The following is a 14,416-nucleotide window of genomic DNA, read 5'->3' on the forward strand; positions in this document are numbered from 1 at the left end:
AGGCCATGTGACCAAGGGCTTTAATTGGACGGCGCCTCGTGCTCCCTCCGGGAAGTAGAAGAAACGCACGTCCTGTGGCAGCTGTCAGTGACTAGCTGGCGAAATGTGCACCGTTATAAGGTCCCCCAGTACCTTCTGAGAGCCAACCAGTGCACCAGCCATAGACTCCCCATAAGTACCAGCCAGTGCCCTCACAGTGCCCCAGCTAGTGTCCTCACAGTGCCCCAGCTAGTGTCCTCACAGTGCCCCAGCCATAGACTCCCCATAAGTACCAGCCAGTGTCCTCACAGTGCCCCAGAGGAAAAAAAGAGACAATGCAGCAGCACCCTGCAAATCAGATAAAGTACAACAATGCCATAGTCACAAAAATAATGATTACAAAAATTATGGTGCTAATGCTACGCTTATTGCCGAACGTCAAGGCGATCTCTGTCAGACGGGTCCTAACACTAAATACTACCTGTTATGGGCCAGTAGAGTGATCCAACACTCCCTCACAGTGCCCCAGCCATAGACTCCCCATAAGTACCAGCCAGTGTCCTCACAGTGCCCCAGCCACAGAGCCCCCATAAGTACCAGCCAGTATCCTTACAGTGCCCCAGCTATAGACTCCCCATAAGTACCAGCCAGTGCCCTCACAGTGCCCCAGCCATAGACTCCCCATAAGTACCAGCCAGTGTCCTCACAGTGCCCCAGCCACAGAGCCCCCATAGGTACCAGCCAGTATCCTTACAGTGCCCCAGCCATAGAGCCCACATAAGTATCAGCCAGAGCCCTCACAGTGCCCCAGCCACAGATTCCCCAGAAATACCAGCCAGTATCCTTACAGTGCCCCAGTCATAGAGTCCCCATAAGTACCAGCCAGAGCCTTCAAAGGACCAAACTTAACCAGTTCCTCTAAAATGCCTATGGGGTAAACCATAAGCGTCACCCAAAGCTACCCCATAAGTTGGAGGAACCCATGCACATCCACAGGGAATTTAACCCCTTGTAAAGCCAAGGTCCACAGTCCAGCCCACAAAATTGATATTGATTTATTTAGTGACCACAGTCCCTGTTCCTTTCTTCCCCTAAAGGTACGGTCACACGGTCAGGTGCCGTTTTGGACCAAAACCAGAAGTGAATTAAAAAAAGAAGAGAAGTTGTATCTGTCCTTTATACTTTCTCTCCTTTTATGATCAATTCTTGAATTTGGCTTCCAAAACTTTATGCAGAAACTCGACCTTGTGTCCGTACCCTCTTGTCCACTGAGCAGGTGACCTGTTTACTGGTGTTGAGTGTTGGATTACTGCCACAACCTCTGGATTGATTTAATGTCACTGTCCCTGGGGTCCAGTGGTTCGCAGCCATGGTTGATGGAGAACAGTGTTTCTCGTCCTTGTCACTGGTGTCCATTGATTTAGTGACCCCAGTCCCTAGTGCCTGGTGATTTTGTTTCCAGTCCACTGGTTCTCATTGGTTTGCTCGTCCTGTTCCTTGTGCTCGGTGATTTGTTGTCCTAGTCTCTGGTGTTTCCTTTACGCATGCAGATGATTAAGCCAATTCTCGGGAATGAACGTACGTACAAACACTGGCCTGTGTAAGGTCTGGTTTCCATGAGCCGGGCGGCCAATGGAAACACCAATTTGAAGGTTATACCACTGTCAATCATCAGATTTGTGCGGACCTGGCTATTGGCTGATCAGATCATTTATGTGAGCATGAAAATGCTTGCCTGTCGGGATGTGAGGCAAACATAACGGAAACTGCATTGGGAACAATTGTTCATCCCCCATGGACTTTCCATCGGTCGGTGTAAAAGGTCTCTTTTCTTTTTTTATTGACTATTTAATTTCATTATCATTCACTAAAACAAATCAATGGTATGTGATAACTCAGCATGTGTTGTAACATAAAGAGCATAAATAGCATCGTAATGAAAAAATATAATAAAAGAGTCAGCATTTGAAAGATAAATCAGCTCAATAGGCCTGGAACATCCGCGAGATCCGCACAAAAAGGGTGCAGGCTAATTATATCACCTGCTGAATACTAAGAAGATTCCGAAAACCTGACTGCTGTAAGCGAGCGCCTCTCTCGTCTCGTGCTAGCAACCAGTGGGGGTATCTCTGTGACATGTCAAACGTTTTTTGAAATCTGTGAGCCTTTAATGAAGATGTGAACTTAGCTTTATAGCGATTTTTAATTTGCTGCATCACAGTGCCCGAGCCATAGAGTCCCCATAGGTACCAGCCAGTGTCCTCACAGTGCCCTAACCATAGAGTCCCCATAAGTACCAGCCATAGAGTCCCCATAAGTACCAGCCAGTATCCTCACAGTGCCCCAGCCATAGACTCCCCATAAGTACCAGCCAGTGTCCTCACAGTGCCCCAGCCACAGAGCCCCCATAAGTACCAGCCAGTGTCCTTACAGTGCCCCAGCTATAGACTCCCCATAAGTACCAGCCAGTGCCCTCACAGTGCCCCAGCCATAGACTCCCCATAAGTACCAGCCAGTGTCCTCACAGTGCCCCAGCCACAGAGCCCCCATAAGTACCAGCCAGTATCCTTACAGTGCCCCAGCTATAGACTCCCCATAAGTACCAGCCAGTGCCCTCACAGTGCCCCAGCCATAGACTCCCCATAAGTACCAGCCAGTGTCCTCACAGTGCCCCAGCCACAGAGCCCCCATAGGTACCAGCCAGTGTCCTTACAGTGCCCCAGCCATAGAGCCCCCATAAGTATCAGCCAGAGCCCTCACAGTGCCCCAGCCACAGAGCCCCCATAAGTATCAGCCAGTATCCTTACAGTGCCCCAGTCATAGAGTCCCCATAAGTACCAGCCAGAGCCCTCACAGTGCCCCAGCCACAGATTCCCCAGAAATACCAGCCAGTATCCTTACAGTGCCCCAGTCATAGAGTCCCCATAAGTACCAGCCAGAGCCCTCAAAGGACCAAACTTAACCAGTTCCTCTAAAATGCCTATGGGGTAAACCATAAGCGTCACCCAAAGCTACCCCATAAGTTGGAGGAACCCATGCACATCCACAGGGAATTTAACCCCTTGTAAAGCCAAGGTCCACAGTCCAGCCCACAAAATTGATATTGATTTATTTAGTGACCCCAGTCCCTGTTCCTTTCTTCCCCTAAAGGTACGGTCACACGGTCAGGTGCAGTTTTGGACCAAAACCAGAAGTGAATTAAAAAAAGAAGAGAAGTTGTATCTGTCCTTTATACTTTCTCTCCTTTTATGATCAATTCTTGAATTTGGCTTCCAAAACTTTATGCAGAAACTCGACCTTGTGTCCGTACCCTCTTGTCCACTGAGCAGGTGACCTGTTTACTGGTGTTGAGTGTTGGATTACTGCCACAACCTCTGGATTGATTTAATGTCACTGTCCCTGGGGTCCAGTGGTTCGCAGCCATGGTTGATGGAGAACAGTGTTTCTCGTCCTTGTCACTGGTGTCCATTGATTTAGTGACCCCAGTCCCTAGTGCCTGGTGATTTTGTTTCCAGTCCACTGGTTCTCATTGATTTGCTCGTCCTGTCCCTTGTGCTCGGTGATTTGTTGTCCTGGTCTCTGGTGGTCAGTGGTTTCCTGCTTTTTGGCCCCTTTACGCATGTAGATGATTAAGCCAATTCTCGGGAATGAACGTACGTACAAACACTGGCCTGTGTAAGGTCTGGTTTCCATGAGCCGGGCGGCCAATGGAAACACCAATTTGAAGGTTATACCACTGTCAATCATCAGATTTGTGCGGACCTGGCTATTGGCTGATCAGATCATTTATGTGAGCATGAAAATGCTTGCCTGTCGGGATGTGAGGCAAACATAACGGAAACTGCATTGGGAACAATTGTTCATCCCCCATGGACTTTCCATCGGTCGGTGTAAAAGGTCTCTTTTCTTTTTTTATTGACTATTTAATTTCATTAACATTCACTAAAACAAATCAATGGTATGTGATAACTCAGCATGTGTTGTAACATAAAGAGCATAAATAGCATCGTAATGAAAAAATATAATAAAAGAGTCAGCATTTGAAAGATAAATCAGCTCAATAGGACTGGAACATCCGCGAGATCCGCACAAAAAGGGGTGCAGACTAATTATATCACCTGCTGAATACTAAGAAGATTCCGAAAACCTGACTGCTGTAAGTGAGCGCCTCTCTCGTCTCGTGCTAGCGACCAGTGGGGGTATCTCTGTGACATGTCAAATGTTTTTTTAAATCTGTGAGCCTTTAATGAAGATGTGAACTTAGCTTTATAGCTATTTTTAATTTGCTGCATCACAGTGCCCGAGCCATAGAGTCCCCATAGGTACCAGCCAGTGTCCTCACAGTGCCCTAACCATAGAGTCCCCATAAGTACCAGCCATAGAGTCCCCATAAGTACCAGCCAGTGTCCCCACAGTGCCCCAACCATAGAGTCCCCATAAGTACCAGCCATAGAGTCCCCATAAGTACCAGCCAGTGTCCTCACAGTGCCCCAACCATAGAGTCCCCATAAGTACCAGCCATAGAGTCCCCATAAGTACCAGCCAGTGTCCCCACAGTGCCCCAGCCATAGAGTCCCCATAATTACCAGCCAGTGTCCTCACAGTGCCCCAGCCATAGAGTCCCCATAATTACCAGCCAGTGTCCTCACAGTGCCCCAGCCATAGAGTCCCCATAATTACCAGCCAGTGTCCTCACAGTGCCCCAGCCATAGAGTCCCCATAATTACCAGCCAGTGTCCTTACAGTGCCCCAGACATAGAGTCCCCATAATTACCAGCCAGTGTCCTCACAGTGCCCCAGCCATAGAGTCACCATAAGTACCAGCCAGTGTCCTCACAGTGCCCCAACCATAGAGTCCCCATAAGTACCAGCTATAGAGTCCCCATAAGTACCAGCCAGTGTCCTCACAGTGCCCCAGCCATAGAGTCACCATAAGTACCAGCCAGTGTCCTCACAGTGCCCCAGCCATAGAGTACCCATATTTTCCAGCCAGTGTCCTCACAGTGCCCCAGCCATAGAGTCCCCATAATAACCAGCCAGTGTCCTCACAGTGCCCCAGCCATAGAGCCCACATAAGTACCAGCAGGTGTCCTCACAGTGCCCCAGCCATAGAGTCCCCATAAGTACCAGCCAGTATCCTCACAGTGCCCCAACCATAGAGTCCCCATAATTACCAGCCAGTGTCCTCACAGTGCCCCAGCCATAGAGTCCCCATAAGTACCAGCAAGTGTCCTCACAGTGCCCCAGCCATAGAGTCCCCATAAGTACCAGCCAGAGCCCTCACAGTGCCCCAGCCATAGAGCCCACATAAGTACCAGCCAGTGTCCTCACAGTGCCCCAACCATAGAGTCCCCATAAGTACCAGCCAGTGTCCTTACAGTGCCCCAACCATAGAGTCCCCATAAGTACCAGCCAGTGTCCTCACAGTGCCCCAACCATTGAGTCCCCATAAGTACCAGCCAGTGTCCTCACAGTGCCCCAGCCATAGAGTCCCCATAATTACCAGACAGTGTCCTCACAGTGCCCCAGCCATAGAGTCCCCATAAGTACCAGCCAGTGTCCTCACAGTGCCCCAACCATAGAGTCCCCATAAGTACCAGCCATAAGTACCAGCCAGTGTCCTCACAGTGCCCCAGCCATAGAGTCACCATAAGTACCAGCCAGTGTCCTCACAGTGCCCCAGCCATAGAGTCCCCATAATTACCAGCCAGTGTCCTCACAGTTCCCCAGCCATAGAGTCCCCATAAGTACCAGCCAGTATCCTCACAGTGCCCCAACCATAGAGTCCCCATAAGTACCAGCCATAGAGTCCCCATAAGTACCAGCCAGTGTCCTCACAGTGCCCCAGCCATAGAATTCCCATAAGTACCAGCCAGTGTCCTCACAGTGCCCCAGCCATAGAGTCCCCATAAGTACCAGCCAGTGCCCCAGCCACAGATTCCCCATAAGTACTAGCTAGTGTCCTCACAGTGCCCCAGCCATAGAGTCCCCATAAGTACCAGCCATAGAGTCCCCATAAGTGCCAGCCAGTGTCCTCACAGTGCCCCAGCCATAGAGTCCCCATAAGTACCAGCAAGTGTCCTCACAGTGCCCCAGCCATAGAGTCCCCATAAGTACCAGCCAGTGTCCTTACAGTGCCCCAACCATAGAGTCCCCATAAGTACCAGCCAGTGTCCTTACAGTGCCCCAACCATAGAGTCCCCATAAGTACCAGCCAGAGCCCTCACAGTGCCCCAGCCATAGAGCCCCCATAAGCACCAGCCAGTGTCCTCACAGTGCCCCAACCATAGAGTTCCCATAAGTACCAGCCAGTGTCCTCACAGTGCCCCAACCATAGAGTCCCCATAAGTACCAGCCAGTGTCCTCACAGTGCCCCAACCATAGAGTCCCCATAAGTACCAGCCAGTGTCCTCACAGTGCCCCAGCCATAGAGTCCCCATAATTACCAGCCAGTGTCCTCACAGTGCTCCAGCCATAGACTCCCCATAAGTACCAGCCAGCGTCCTCACAGTGCCCCAACCATAGAGTCCCCATAAGTACCAGCCATAAAGTCCCCATAAGTACCAGCCAGTGTCCTCAGTGCCCCAGCCATAGAGTCCCCATAAGTACCAGCCAGTGTCCTCACAGTGCCCCAGCCATAGAGTCCCGATAAGTACCAGCCAGTGCCCCAGCCACAGATTCCCCATAAGTACCAGCTAGTGTCCTCACAGTGCCCCAGCCATAGAGTCCCCATAAGTACCAGCCAGAGCCCTCACAGTGCCCCAACCATAGAGTCCCCATAAGTACCAGCCAGTATCCTCACAGTGCCCCAACCATAGAGTCCCCATAAGTACCAGCCAGTATCCTCACAGTGCCCCAACCATAGAGTCCCCATAAGTACCAGTCATAGAGTCCCCATAAGTACCAGCCAGTGTCCTCACAGTGCCCTAGCCATAGAATCCCCATAAGTACCAGCCAGTGTCCTCACAGTGCCCCAGCCATAGAGTCCCGATAAGTACCAGCCAGTGCCCCAGCCACAGATTCCCCATAAGTACCAGCTAGTGTCCTCACAGTGCCCCAGCCATAGAGTCCCCATAAGTACCAGCCAGAGCCCTCACAGTGCCCCAACCATAGAGTCCCCATAAGTACCAGCCAGTATCCTCACAGTGCCCCAACCATAGAGTCCCCATAAGTACCAGCCAGTGTCCTCACAGTGCCCCAGCCATAGAGTCCCCATAAGTACCAGCCAGTGTCCTCACAGTGCCCCAACCATAGAGTCCCCATAAGTACCAGCCATAAAGTCCCCATAAGTACCAGCCAGTGTCCTCAGTGCCCCAGCCATAGAGTCCCCATAATAACCAGCCAGTGTCCTCACAGTTCCCCAGCCATAGAGTCCCCATAAGTACCAGCCAGTATCCTCACAGTGCCCCAACCATAGAGTCCCCATAAGTACCAGCCAGTATCCTCACAGTGCCCCAACCATAGAGTCCCCATAAGTACCAGTCATAGAGTCCCCATAAGTACCAGCCAGTGTCCTCACAGTGCCCTAGCCATAGAATCCCCATAAGTACCAGCCAGTGTCCTCACAGTGCCCCAGCCATAGAGTCCCGATAAGTACCAGCCAGTTCCCCAGCCACAGATTCCCCATAAGTACCAGCTAGTGTCCTCACAGTGCCCCAGCCATAGAGTCCCCATAAGTACCAGCCAGAGCCCTCACAGTGCCCCAACCATAGAGTCCCCATAAGTACCAGCCAGTATCCTCACAGTGCCCCAACCATAGAGTCCCCATAAGTACCAGCCAGTGTCCTTACAGTGCCCCAGCCATAGAGTCCCCATAAGTACCAGCCAGTGCCCCAGCCACAGATTCCCCATAAGTACCAGCCAGTGTCCTCACAGTGCCCCAGCCATAGAGTCCCCATAAGTACCAGCCAGAGCCCTCACAGTGCCCCAACCATAGAGTCCCCATAATAACCAGCCAGTGTCCTCACAGTTCCCCAGCCATAGAGTCCCCATAAGTACCAGCCAGTATCCTCACAGTGCCCCAACCATAGAGTCCCCATAAGTACCAGCCAGTATCCTCACAGTGCCCCAACCATAGAGTCCCCATAAGTACCAGTCATAGAGTCCCCATAAGTACCAGCCAGTGTCCTCACAGTGCCCTAGCCATAGAATCCCCATAAGTACCAGCCAGTGTCCTCACAGTGCCCCAGCCATAGAGTCCCGATAAGTACCAGCCAGTTCCCCAGCCACAGATTCCCCATAAGTACCAGCTAGTGTCCTCACAGTGCCCCAGCCATAGAGTCCCCATAAGTACCAGCCAGAGCCCTCACAGTGCCCCAACCATAGAGTCCCCATAAGTACCAGCCAGTATCCTCACAGTGCCCCAACCATAGAGTCCCCATAAGTACCAGCCAGTGTCCTTACAGTGCCCCAGCCATAGAGTCCCCATAAGTACCAGCCAGTGCCCCAGCCACAGATTCCCCATAAGTACCAGCCAGTGTCCTCACAGTGCCCCAGCCATAGAGTCCCCATAAGTACCAGCCAGAGCCCTCACAGTGCCCCAACCATAGAGTCCCCATAATAACCAGCCAGTGTCCTCACAGTTCCCCAGCCATAGAGTCCCCATAAGTACCAGCCAGTATCCTCACAGTGCCCCAACCATAGAGTCCCCATAAGTACCAGCCAGTATCCTCACAGTGCCCCAACCATAGAGTCCCCATAAGTACCAGTCATAGAGTCCCCATAAGTACCAGCCAGTGTCCTCACAGTGCCCTAGCCATAGAATCCCCATAAGTACCAGCCAGTGTCCTCACAGTGCCCCAGCCATAGAGTCCCGATAAGTACCAGCCAGTTCCCCAGCCACAGATTCCCCATAAGTACCAGCTAGTGTCCTCACAGTGCCCCAGCCATAGAGTCCCCATAAGTACCAGCCAGAGCCCTCACAGTGCCCCAACCATAGAGTCCCCATAAGTACCAGCCAGTATCCTCACAGTGCCCCAACCATAGAGTCCCCATAAGTACCAGCCAGTGTCCTTACAGTGCCCCAGCCATAGAGTCCCCATAAGTACCAGCCAGTGCCCCAGCCACAGATTCCCCATAAGTACCAGCCAGTGTCCTCACAGTGCCCCAGCCATAGAGTCCCCATAAGTACCAGCCAGAGCCATCAAAAGACCAAACTTAACCAGTTCCTCTAAAATGCCTTTGGGGTAAACCATAAGCGTCACCCTAAGCTACCCCATAAGTCGGAGGAACCCATGCACATCCGCTGGGAATTCAACCCCTTGTAAAGCCAAGGTTGAAATCCACAGTCCAGCCCACAAAATTGAGCCTTTAATGAAGATGTGAACCTAGCTTTATATATTTTTTTAATTTGCTGCATCATTTAATTGGTAATTTAATTGGTAGAACATACCTGTGACATAATAATGATCATTAAGAAATCCAGCCACTCCTGGTCCACCTACCTCCTCCCATCACCACCCAAACACGACACATCTCCAATTTCTAGAGGACCATATGTTTTACAGGAGTTTTTCCCTCACTAGTTTTGATAAATCTGAACATATCAGTTTTTAGACGACTATACCGCTTCTGCACAGATCATTTGGTATGAAATATTGATGAAAAAAGTAAAAATCTATAGTCTATAGGCACATATTGTGCATGAGTGCTTTACTGTGAGTGTGTGGGGGATTAGGGATATTTTAGGGATATATGTCCTTTAAAAAAGTATTGACTAGAAGACTGTAAACTTTGTTACTTCCTGTCTTCATGGTGATTGTGCCTGCGGAGCCGGCTGCTATTTGCTTCCTTTTGATGGAAACTTAACTGAAAGATAAACAAGCACGATGCATTAAAAAAGCTGCATGAATCATTTCCAAATGCACCCACAAAGTACAGTATTGTCAACGCAAAGGCGTGAAATGCCAGAGAGATGATTCTCCTTTTATTTCAGGAACTTTAAAAGCATTTACAGACATGACTATGAGAAGGTGTTTTAATAGGGAAACTTAAAAGATTTTCACCTGACGATCGGCGGTGGTCTGCCACCCTGCACCCCTGCCGATCAGCTGTTCAGGAATAGCTCCGGCACAGCAACTAGACAGCTCTGTCCATTGTGTAGTGGACAGAGCTGGTTAGTGCAATTCTGTCAGTGCTGCCTCCCGTGCCCGTCGCTCTCCTGCTGTCTCGTGCAGGCACAAGTGCTGCCTTACTCACTCCTGCCGTCCTGTCTGGTGGTCCAGACCCGCTGCCTCTTCTTGTCCAAACCCACAGCGGGTCCGGCCGCCAGAGTCTCGGTCTCCTACTGCTGGCCACAGCCTGCCCTTCGCTGCCCTTAGGAACAGTCCAAAGACAAATCGGTTAATTGGCACAGTGGTTCCACATCCACTGTCTGTAAGGCCCCTTTCACACGGGCGAGTTTTCCACGCGGGTGCAATACGTGAGGTGAACGCATTGCACCCGCACTGAATCCGGACCCATTTATTTCTATGGGGCTGTGCACATGAGCGGTTATTTTCACGCATCACTTGTGCGTTGCGTGAAAATCGCAGCATGCTCTATTTTGTGCGTTTTTCACGCAACGCAGGCCCCATAGAAGTGAATGGGGCTGCGTGAAAATCGCAAGCAAGTGCGGATGCGGTGCAATTTTCACGCAGGGTTGCTAGGAGACGATCGGGATGGGGACCCGATCTTTATTATTTTCCCTTATAACATGGTTATAAGGGAAAATAATAGCATTCTGAATACAGAATGCATAGTACAATAGGGCTTGAGGGGTTAATTTTTTATTTATTTTTTAACTCACCTTAATCCACTTGTTCGCGCAGCCGGCATCTCTTCTGTCTTGTTCTGTGAGCAATAGGACCTTTGATGACGTCACTACGTTCATCACATGGTCCGTCACATGATCCATCACCATGGTAAAAGATCATGTGACGGACCATGTGATGAACGTAGTGACGTCATCAAAGGTCCAATTCCTCACAGAACAAGACAGAAGAGATGCTGGCTGCGCGAACAAGTGGAGTAAGGTGAGTTAAATTATTATTATTATTTTTTTTTTAACCCCTCAAGCCCTATTGTACTATGCATTCTGTATTCAGAATGCTATTATTTTCCCTTATAACCATGTTATAAGGGAAAATAATACAATCTACACAACCTTGAACCCAAACCTGAACTTCTGTGAAGAAGTTCGGGTCTGGGTACCACATTCAGTTTTTTATCACGCGCGTGCAAAACGCATTGCACCCGCGCGATAAAAACTGAACAACGGAACGCAATCGCAGTCAAAACTGACTGCAATTGGTACCTACTCGCGCGGGTTTGCCGCAATGCATCTGGACCTTATTCGGACACGCGTTTTTGGCACAGTTATGCACACTGAGCTTCTGCTGCTTGCACAAGACTCCCTGACCCCAGTGGGTCAGCTGCCAACCGACTATCCCAGGAGGTAGCAGTCCGGTTGCTTCCCTGCAGTGAAGTACAGATCCCTGTATGGGGGTTAAAGGGCGAATACCAAGGGAGAGCTGAAATAACGCCATTAGGGTTTAACCCAAAATGGTTAGTTGACACAGTGGGTTCACATTCACTGATCGGTAACACTATACACTTCGAGTTGCAGCCCCATCACTTTCCTACTGACCAGGCTAAGGTAGCATTAATGATTTCACTAGTGTCTGATTAAGCCCTTGCCTGGGCTAACCTGCTATGGGATAGAGGTGATCCAGTGACCGGCAAACTGCTCCGAAGGTGCAGGACTCCATCTCAGTTTTCACCTGGAGATAAGGTTTGGCTATATTTTAGGGCTCATACATACGAGTGCACAATATACAGGCACTGGCAGTGTACACTCTGTATCATGGATGCGTATTCATTGACTTGAATAGGTCCACAATCTGCAAGATACGGAGAGGTGCAGAGCGGCGACATGGATCCGATTTTTTGTCCTATTTTTATTGCGGTGTGGACTGTCTCTTGCGGATCGCGGGCCCGTTCAAGTCAATGGATCCGCATCCGACGGTGTGCACATGGACGGTCCCCGTGCACATGAGCCCTTAGGAACATCAGGTTCAGGGTGCCGTCATACAAACTGGCACCTCACTTCCTCATTCCCTTTGAGGTCATAAAACAGTTGAACCCAGTCTGGTACTAATTGCGTCTCTCTGGTTGTCTGCAGAAACCTACTCCATTGCATGTCTCTCTTCTTAAAGGGGTATTCCAGTTACCATAAATATAACTTATGTTTTAGAGTAGTTCATCAGCAATAATTACCTAATATAATGCAAATTTCACATATTTACCATTCAGTAGTTATAAAAGAAGTTTATTCCTCCACTCCCCACTGTGTTCCCTCATAAATTACCATGGCATCGACCTGTCGTTCTGAGCCTTTGTTAGGTCGAGCATGCTCAGTGTGTTGCTATCAATTCTGTAGCTGAATGGCTTGTGAAAAAAAGGGCGTGTCAGTGTGCTGCTGATTACTGAGTAGATGGGGCGTGACTGGTCTGTATATCAGGCAGCCAATCAGTAAACATCAACACTCACAGCAGAAATGCTGGGGATTGTAGTTTTGTGAGGGGAGATCAGGCGCCATGATACGCTGTATGTTGCAGGCTCACACAGGAGCTAGACAAATGGATTGTAAGGTAAATTGAAGCTCTGGTAATATGTATAAGTATGGGTTCTGGTTGGGTCACAGCTTGCAGCCTTAATGCAGTTTAAAAAAAATTTAAGGGTTTCTCAGAGAATTAAGAAAATGTAAATACTTAAATATTACTTCATAAGGGGGTGTGGTGAGGAAGCAGGGACACAGTGCTCCTCAGAAATCCTGTAAATTATCCTTCTCACACTCAGCAAACCGCAATATTTTGTGGCCCTTATCATCCAATCCAAACCCCCTGGATCTTCAGGACACAGAATACATGGACGGAGACCAGAATTGCAAAGTGACTCCAGAGTCCTGACGGCACAGGAGAGGCGCAAGGGAGTGAAGCAGCGCTGCTACGGGGGAGAAAGCGCCGACACGTAGAAGCATATGAAGGTACCGGACAGACCCACCTGAGAAGCGGTACCCCCAGAAAATCTACCGGAGGCTGGTGCGGGTGGCAGCAGAGGGGAAAGCCCGGCGGCAGGAGCGGAGAGGGAGACACGTGGCAGGCGCCATCTTGATAGCAGGAGGCTGCACGCCAGATGTGCACCTTCTGTACTAGCGGGTGAAGCAGTACTGTAGGGTAGAGCCCTGGAACTTTCTCTCCCCTGATTGCTTGTGGGACCTTCCCTCTGGATAGCACCCTAGATATTAAAGGCTACTGCGGAAAACCACTGGGCTAACGCCCTGATAGACCAACTCCCCTCTCCCCTGTGCTGTACTACAGTTCTACCGCAGTCTATCTGATTGCTGTTGAGGATAATCTAGAGACTGTTGTATACCAAATACCTGTTGTGCTGCAAAGGTTGCCCACATCTATTCTCTTCTGGATAAGTGACTGTGTGCTATTTATATGGGCCGCAAAACCACTTTTGTTGCTCCCCCGGCTGTCAAACTGTACATGGACGCCAGACGGAGCAGGGGGGTGAAGAGTCTCATACCCTTGATACTTCTGCAGAGGCCTCCCAAATTATGAAGGCAATAGCAGCTTGTCAAGCAGCTCTTACTACAAAAATCAACCATCTTCAATCTGACCTCAGCTGTCTGCGACATCACTTTGACAAAATACGTAAAAAGACCACCGAAGTGGAACAGAGAGTAAGTGAAGTAGAAGACATGACCAGAGTGGTTGGAAATGATACTAGACAACTGCAACAGCAAGTTAAGATACTACAAGGCAGGGCTGAATATGCTGAGAACCGTAACAGACGTAGTAACATTCGCATTCTGGGCCTGCCAGAGCGTGCTGAGGGGTCTACCCCCAAAATATTTGCGGAGCAACTGATTAACCTGTTGGGGACACATGACGTACCGGTACGTCATGATGCCCTGGTACTTAAGGACACATGAGGTTTTTTTTTATTTAGTTTTTTTTCTGTTAGGTTTAGGGCAAAGTCCGCGAACACCTACCTGTGCCCCCACACACACGCACACTAATTAAAGTTTTCCACACACACACTCCCCTACGGCCCGCCAGATGTTCTCGGCCGAGGAGGCATACGCCTAGTCTGCCTCCGACTCCGAGAGCCCCAGTGAGGACTAGGATGACCCCACTTTCCTCTTGTCATCCGCGTCCTCCTCATCATCTAGCGATGATGATGAGCCCCCAAGGCGGCGGAGATGCCGCCAGGCGGAGCAAGGGGACCGCCATGCCAGGGACCCTGTGGCCCACACTAGTACGAGCAGCTCTGGTTCTTATACTAGTTTTCCGGCCCATCAGATAAGTCCACCTGAGCCCCCTATCGGTGAACTTGCATGGTGTACCCCAGAGGATTTTGAGCCTGTGATTTTGATCCAGATTCCCAC

The sequence above is a fragment of the Bufo bufo genome, chromosome 1 (assembly GCF_905171765.1).
Source record: "Bufo bufo chromosome 1, aBufBuf1.1, whole genome shotgun sequence".
Taxonomy (NCBI): Eukaryota; Metazoa; Chordata; class Amphibia; order Anura; family Bufonidae; genus Bufo; species Bufo bufo.